The sequence below is a fragment of the Hyla sarda genome, chromosome 3 (genome assembly GCF_029499605.1).
Source record: "Hyla sarda isolate aHylSar1 chromosome 3, aHylSar1.hap1, whole genome shotgun sequence".
NCBI classification, from domain to species: domain Eukaryota; kingdom Metazoa; phylum Chordata; class Amphibia; order Anura; family Hylidae; genus Hyla; species Hyla sarda.
This window is the reverse complement of record NC_079191.1, coordinates 175,438,492-175,446,656: the sequence shown is the minus strand read 5'-3', so window position 1 is coordinate 175,446,656 and position 8,165 is coordinate 175,438,492. Positions and strand designations below refer to the sequence as shown.

General features: G+C 37.6%; 1 long non-coding RNA gene across 1 annotated transcript; it reads right to left on the bottom strand.

Annotated features, from left to right (window-relative positions):
• Positions 1 to 2,277: 2,277 nt before the first annotated feature.
• On the bottom strand, positions 2,278 to 6,665 carry LOC130361896 (uncharacterized). The gene is made up of 4 exons (XR_008891192.1): positions 6,365 to 6,665; positions 6,123 to 6,154; positions 4,116 to 4,147; positions 2,278 to 3,029 (listed from the first exon to the last, which is right to left on the bottom strand). It is a non-coding gene; the product is annotated as an uncharacterized LOC130361896 (long non-coding RNA).
• Between the last annotated feature and the right edge of the window lie 1,500 nt (positions 6,666 to 8,165).

Below are 8,165 nucleotides of genomic sequence, written 5' to 3'. Positions count from 1 at the left end.
GGATTTAGGAGTAATTATTTCAGAAGACTTAAAAAGGTAGGAAGAGCATGTAATAGAGCAGCAGGAAACCCTAGCAGAATGCTTGGAGGTATAAACAGTAGAAAGAGGGAAGTGCTCATGCCGCTGTACAGAACTCCGGTGAAACCTCATTTGGAGTATTGTGTGCAACACTGGAGGCCGTATCTCCAGAAGGATATAGATACTCTAGAGAGAGTTCAAAGAAGATCTACTAAACTAGTACAAGGATTGCAGGATAAAACTTACCAGGAAAGGTTATAGGACCTTAATATGTATAGCTTGGAAGAACGTAGAGACAGAGGTGATATGATAGAAACTTTTAAATGCATAAAGGGAAACCACACAGTAGAGGAAGAGAGCATATTTAAAAAAGAAGAAAACCTACCACAAGGACAGTTTTAAATTAGAGGGGCAAAGGTTTAAAAGTAATATCAGGAAGTTTCACTTAACTGAGAGTAGTGGATGCAAAGATGATCAGGCAGCCGGCGAAGACAGGCCATAGGCACAATGCATATCAGGCAAGAACGTTTACAGGGAACATATCCAGGTAATGTGGTGGCTTTAAAGCTTTTTTTTTAATAGCTTCCCTGGAGTGCCCCTTTAATCGCTTTTTTTTAAAGGAAGGCATTGAATAAAAAAAAACAAGACAATTCCGGCACAGTATTTTTATTTATTTTCCCAGCATTCTGTGTGTGGCAAAAATGACATGTTAATTGTGCAGGTCAGTACAATTACTGCAATATCAAGTGTATACACTTTGTTTGCTACTCCCACACCAAAAAAAAATAAAATTGTTGCCACATTCTAAGAACCATAACTTTATTCAGACTTGTTTAGCAGTACATGACTATCACTTTTTTAGAAAGGCAAGAGTAACAAAAACATCAGTTTTATTTGTGAATTCACGTATGTCTAATGACTATTATAATGTGGATTGTTGCCTCAATGTCAACCGTGCACTTTTCTCTAAATAGATAGGTTTTCACTGTCTTACTGAGGCTAAACTATGCAATCCTATGAACACAATGGGGTTTACTTACTAAGAGTGGAGTGTAGTTTTCTTTGTGGGTTTTGATTTCCGACAGGTATTTTCCCAAAGTGTATATGTATATGTATATGTATATGTATATGTATATGTATATGTATATGTATATGTATATGTATATGTATATGTATATGTATATGTATATGTATATGTATATGTATATGTATATGTATATGTATATGTATATGTATATGTATATGTATATGTATATGTATATGTATATGTATATGTATATGTATATGTATATGTATATGTATATGTATATGTATATGTATATGTATATGTATATGTATATGTATATGTATATGTATATGTATATGTATATGTATATGTATATGTATATGTATATGTATATGTATATGTATATGTATATGTATATGTATATGTATATGTATATGTATATGTATATGTATATGTATATGTATATGTATATGTATATGTATATGTATATGTATATGTATATGTATATGTATATGTATATGTATATGTATATGTATATGTATATGTATATGTATATGTATATGTATATGTATATGTATATGTATATGTATATGTATATGTATATGTATATGTATATGTATATGTATATGTATATGTATATGTATATGTATATGTATATGTATATGTATATGTATATGTATATGTATATGTATATGTATATGTATATGTATATGTATATGTATATGTATATGTATATGTATATGTATATGTATATGTATATGTATATGTATATGTATATGTATATGTATATGTATATGTATATGTATATGTATATGTATATGTATATGTATATGTATATGTATATGTATATGTATATGTATATGTATATGTATATGTATATGTATATGTATATGTATATGTATATGTATATGTATATGTATATGTATATGTATATGTATATGTATATGTATATGTATATGTATATGTATATGTATATGTATATGTATATGTATATGTATATGTATATGTATATGTATATGTATATGTATATGTATATGTATATGTATATGTATATGTATATGTATATGTATATGTATATGTATATGTATATGTATATGTATATGTATATGTATATGTATATGTATATGTATATGTATATGTATATGTATATATATATATATATATATATATATATTTATATATATATTTATATATATATATATATATATATTTATATATATATATATATATATTTTTATATATATATATATATATATATTTTTTTTTTTTTTTTTTAAACAACTGTTCTGATCTGTCAGTTTTTCCCAGCTCAAATCCACCACATTTTCTGTGGAAACTTTAGTAAATATGTTGGGATTTTTGGAAATGGTAAGGGTCACGCCCCCTTTCTCCCATGGCCATGCCCCATTTTGTTTTTTTTCTTGTAAAATGGAGGTTTTTTTGTTGCAAATTGTGTCGCATGGAACCTGCGACACAATTTGGACAAAAAACCCGATAAAAGAGAGTCAGGATCACTTTAGTAAATAAATCCCACTACGTACTGAACTACAATGTATGCACCTCTGTTCTGCTGACGGACTCAAACTCCTGCAGGAACTGAACAGGTTCTGTAGAGAGCAGTATTGCAGCCCTCAGCACCCAGTGATTGCTTCAAAGGTTGCTGATTGAGAACAGAGGGAGCCTTCTTTCCTCACAAAATGAGAAACTCCAGAATCCAGTTAAGATGTTTGTGCGGGAGTTCACCCTTTCCATAGGGCTGAGTGTGATATTAAACAAGAATGATTTGACGAATTCTTGTGTGTACACAATTTATTTTTGTGATGAAAATTACATTTTTTGTGGAATATTTTGGTGTATAACAAGTTATGTTTTATAGGCACACTACTTTCAGATATTTTTTGCATGGAATTAGAACATTACTGTAGTGTAATGGTGGACACACAATTTAGCCCATGTGTGTTGATGATTCTTTAACATACCTTTCTACTGTATTCAGAATGGAGACCTGCAAAGCAAATTGTCATGTCAAAGGTACCATACAGAGCAGCAGTTAGAACAAAAATAAATAAATAAATCACTAGGGCTGAAACAATTACAATAATTGTGAACTATTTTATAATTGATCAGTTGGTTGGTTAGTTGTTCAGCCTATTTCTAAAGTTCACATAATAGGGAATGTGCTGCCCCTAGGGCCATTGAGTAATGTATGGATCTGCTGGCCAGGGAGTAGAGCGCAATGTCCTTTCTATTAGCATTGTTAAATTCTACCCCACTTCTCCAAAATGGCTGCTATTTCATTTCAGAGTCAGAGAGAAGCGGCTGAACCCTCGGCTTAGTAAGGCTGCCTAACGTTATGTTCTCATCAGTGTTGCAGTGCTCTGTTCTGGAACTGTTACACAATAACAGGGCTAGACAGAGGGTGTAACACCAAACACCAGTGAATCCCAACAGATCCCATTCACTTTGGATGAGGTCCATCTTGGTTCTGTGGAATGTTCACAATTTTAAATGGAGAAAGAAACACTTTCTCTGCTTAAAAGGGTATTTCAGCCAAAGACTTCTTATACCTTTGGATAGAGTTTAAGAGGTCTATGGCCGGAATACCCATTTAAAAAGGGGTACTCCACTTGCCAACAGAAGGAAATGTTCCAAATGCTGTTTTCGCACTGTGGGGGCCGGCCACGCCCCCATGACATCACGGCCATGCCCTCTCAATGCAAGGCTATGGGAGAGGGTGTGACAGCAGTCACACCCACTCCTATAGACTTGCATTGAGGGGGCATGGCCACGATGTCATAAGGGGCGTTGGGAACATTTACTTCTGAACGCTGGCCAGAATCAGCTTTAAATCCGGTCATTTTAACAGAATCAGCTAACCGTTCCCAATGCTGATGTGAACATAGCCTATTTGTTTCTCCCACTGCAAACCCAAGCAGCCACTAAATAGGGCCAAGCTCAGGCTCTCTGGAGGGGCTCTTTCTGGCACATATTGTACAAATACCCAGAAAACTGCACAAATCGGTGTTATTCAGCAAATCTGCAAGTTTTAATCTCAGTACACTGGAAGAACATTTAGATCTGTAAATATTACCTTTTAGCATCATGTGTCACAGGCAAGACATTCTGTAAGAGAAAACAGGTATAAGCTATGGAAATACCTCTTCCATTATACTATATTTCTTAAACTGTGAACCTACGCAGCTACAAACAACAACTCATGCTCTCTGGGAAGACTGGCTCTGGCACACAATGTCCAGTGCTAGTAGCCACATATGCCCAGTAGCTTAATACCACAGCCAGATCCTTCTACATAGATCAGCATTAAAATTTGCTTCTAAGTTGCACAAAACCCACATTGGGTGGGGACAAATTAAATGGGCACGGTCATGATTTTTTAATATTTTTTATTTATATGTTGTGGTAGTTATATACAACATATGTCTAATACAGTACACAAATTTTTTTTTGGGTGGTTAAAATATTGTATTTTGGTTTTGAAAACCGGCTACTAGGGATCTCCGTTCTAGTGGCCGGCAGCAGCCTTTGTGATCTTACCGCTAAATTGGGACCGATCCCGGCAGGGCATCGGTCCAAATTCAGTCAGCATGCGCTGACTCTGCCTGTCAGACAGGCGGGAGCGGGCGCTGTGAACTCCGGGGCGCTGCTGCTGCCTCAGGACTTGGGTATGTCTGATCTTATAGGGAGTTGGGGGCAACTCTCTCTCTAAGAAGCCCCCATTCAGGTAGGAATAGTAGCTTAGAAGCCCCCATTCAGGTAGGAATAGTAGCTTAGAAGCCCCCTTTAGGAAGTAACAGTACCCCCCCCCCAATAGGTAATAAAAGTAGTCCCCTCTAGAAAGTAGAGTTAAAAAAAAATCAAAACATACGTAACTGGCTTTAGCATGGCGTGTCCACTCCTCTTCCCCTCCGGTCTGAGCTCCGACGCATTATGATGTCACTCATGCGCCAGAGCACAGAGCGCAGAGGAAGGCTGTCCGGGGACTCTTGTTGGCTGCCTGCAAATCGTCGGCGGCCACAAGAGTGATTGACAGGGTGGGGAGCCAATGGCTCTTCGCTCTGTCAATCAGCCGAGTGCCACATTTAACAATAGGCGCGTCTGTAAGACACGCTTATAGTTAAATAAGTTCTGCACTCGGCACTGTCCCCGGTGATGGACAGTCCGGCACCAATTTCAGTTGGGGGGCTCCTTGACGACGCCCCTGGGCTTGATTAGGGTTTGCCCAGGCACACCCCGTGCGCACGCCTATGCCACCACTGATGTCCACCATTACCATCGGGTCCCTGGCTGCTCATAACAGCCAGGACCAGACGTGCATGGCTCGAGCACTCGTGCGGTGCTCGCGGTCATTACGGAGCGTAAATGTACGTCATGGTGCACTATGTACCACGGCACCATGACGTACATTTAAGTCTTGTTTTTAAGGTGTTCAATCAACAGCTTTCTGTGATGCGAAGAGAACCAGATGAATCCCAATCTTGGGTAAGTAAGGTGGCTGTGAGGTCCCAGAGAGCATGAGGCCTTAGGAAGCTGCCTAACTTGCCTAAGACTACATTCACATCAGCGTTACAAAGCTGTGTTACACACACTGATAACAGGACTGAACAGGGGTGGTGACACCAGACATCAGTGCATCCAGACAGCCCCCATTCACTTTGAAGAGGATTATTTTTCATGATTTTAGCTGAGGAAAAACCTGACATGTAGGATTTTTCTCTTCTCTAAAATTCAGTCACTAAGATTCTGCTGCAACATTCACACTACAGAATTTCCATGCAGACGTTTCACTACAGATATTATAAACCCCAATCTCCGCCATCTATTGGGACTGTATATTTCAAAGTGTTCTTAGCACCAGCTTGTTTAGCCAAAACCCTCTCCAGTCAGAAATTACTTAGTGTGAATGAGCCCTAATTGTTTCTCCCACTGCGAACCCAAGAGGCCTGTAACAGGGCCAGCTCAGGCTGTCTGGAGAGATTTCCTGTCGCACACATGGCACAAACACCCAGAAAATGGCACAAATGGGTGTTCTGTAAGCAAATGTGCAGGTAATAATCTTAGTAAGATACACTTGTATTACCTTTTAGCAGCCGGTGTCAGACGTAAGACATTCTGAAAAGAAAACAGGTATAAGCTATGGCAACAACTCAAATTCACATGTTTCTCTCACTGCGAACCTAAGCAGCCACAATAGGACCAGCTCAGGCTGTCTGGAGAGATTTCCTGTGGCACACATGGCACAAACACCCAATAACATAAATACTGGGTGTTGCTAAAGCAACGTGTGCACATCCCAATGTACGGCACTGTAAGGATATTCACCTATAGCTTTTCTGTGAGGCGCACATATCACAGTCCTGCATCACAGAAATCGCGGGAAATTAGCCTCTACTGCACACAGACTCCGACACTGCCGCTCTATGCACCGCACCCTACCACAGGCGACCTCGATGTGCTATAGTCTCACGTGGCGAACAACAGGAAACCAGAAGCTTAATACCCTGACCATTACATCGTCACTTCCTGCCGAGGCTGAGTAACGGCATGCCGGGAATTGTAGTCTTTTGGTTAGAGCGCCATTTTCTGTTAACTGTGGGCTCTGATAATGGATTCCTCATGCTGCGTTGGCGGGAACGCTGCAGTATTTGGGGACATACTAAACAGCATAGTGGGATGATGGGATGATTAACTGCAATTCTCATAACTATCACTAGATGTCACTACACTTTTTACACTCATGGTAAATTACAGTATGTTCTTTTCTGTAGTTCTTGATACTAAATTGCAAAAAGAAGCTGCAAACTATTAACCATTTACTTGCTGAAATATAAACAGTTTTATAATTGAATCATAGTAAATTCTACAAAATAGAAAAATGAGTCAAAACATATCTAAGACTAGATTATTGATTTTACCTGTTTTGATTATCATCATCTTGGAATATATATATTTTTTACATAGGGATTATGGGTGGAATATCATGGTTACAGATGCTAAGAAACACATTTGACCTATTTTTAAGAATATGGGTATAAATATTTTTTTTTACATGGGGATTATGGGTTAGATATGGATACACATGCCAAGTAACCCATTTGACTTATTTCTGATAATATAGGTTTAACCCCTTAAGGACGCAGACCATTTTCACCTCTAGGACCCGGCCATTTTTTGCACATCTGACCACTGTCACTTTAAACATTAATAACTCTGGAATGCTTTTACTTATCATTCTGATTCCGAGATTGTTTTTTCGTGACATATTCTACTTTAACATAGTGGTAAATTTTTGTGGTAACTTGCATCCTTTCTTGGCGAAAAATCCCCAAATTTGATTAAAAAATTTAAAATGTAGCATTTTTCTAACTTTGAAGCTCTCTGAAATGGATATTCCAAATAATTTTTTTGGGATTCACATATACAATATGTCCACTTTATGTTTGCATCATAAAATTGATGAGTTTTTACTTTTGGAAGACACCAGAGGGCTTCAAAGTTCAGCAGCAATTTTCCAATTATTCTCAAAATTTTCAAACTCGGTATTTTTCAGGGACCAGTTCAGGTTTGAAGTGGATCTGAAGGGTCTTCATATTAGAAATACCCCATAAATGACTCCATTATAAAAACTACACCCTCCAAAGTATTCAAAATGACATTCAGTAAGTGTTTTAACCCTTTAGGTGTTTCACAGGAAAAGCAGCAAAGTGAAGGAGAAAATTCACAATCTTCCTTTTTTACCCTTGCATGTTCTTGTAGACCCAATTTTTTTATTTTTACAAGGGCTCAGAAGCGAAGGAGCGACAAGGGGATTTTGGAGAGTACGTTTTTCTGAAATGGTTTTTGGGGGGCATGTCACATTTAGGAAGCCCCTATGGTGCCAGAACAGCAAAAAAAAAAAAAAAAAACACATGGCATACCATTTTGGAAACTAGACCCCTTTAGGAACATAACAATTAATAAAGTGAGCCTTAATACCCCACAGGGGTTTCACGACTTTTGCATATTAAAAAATAAAATAAAAATTTCTCTAAAATTTTGGTTTTCCCCCAGAAAAGAGCAGAAAAGACCCCCGAAAATTAGTAACCCCATCTCTTCTGAGTATGGAAGTACCCCATAAGTGGAC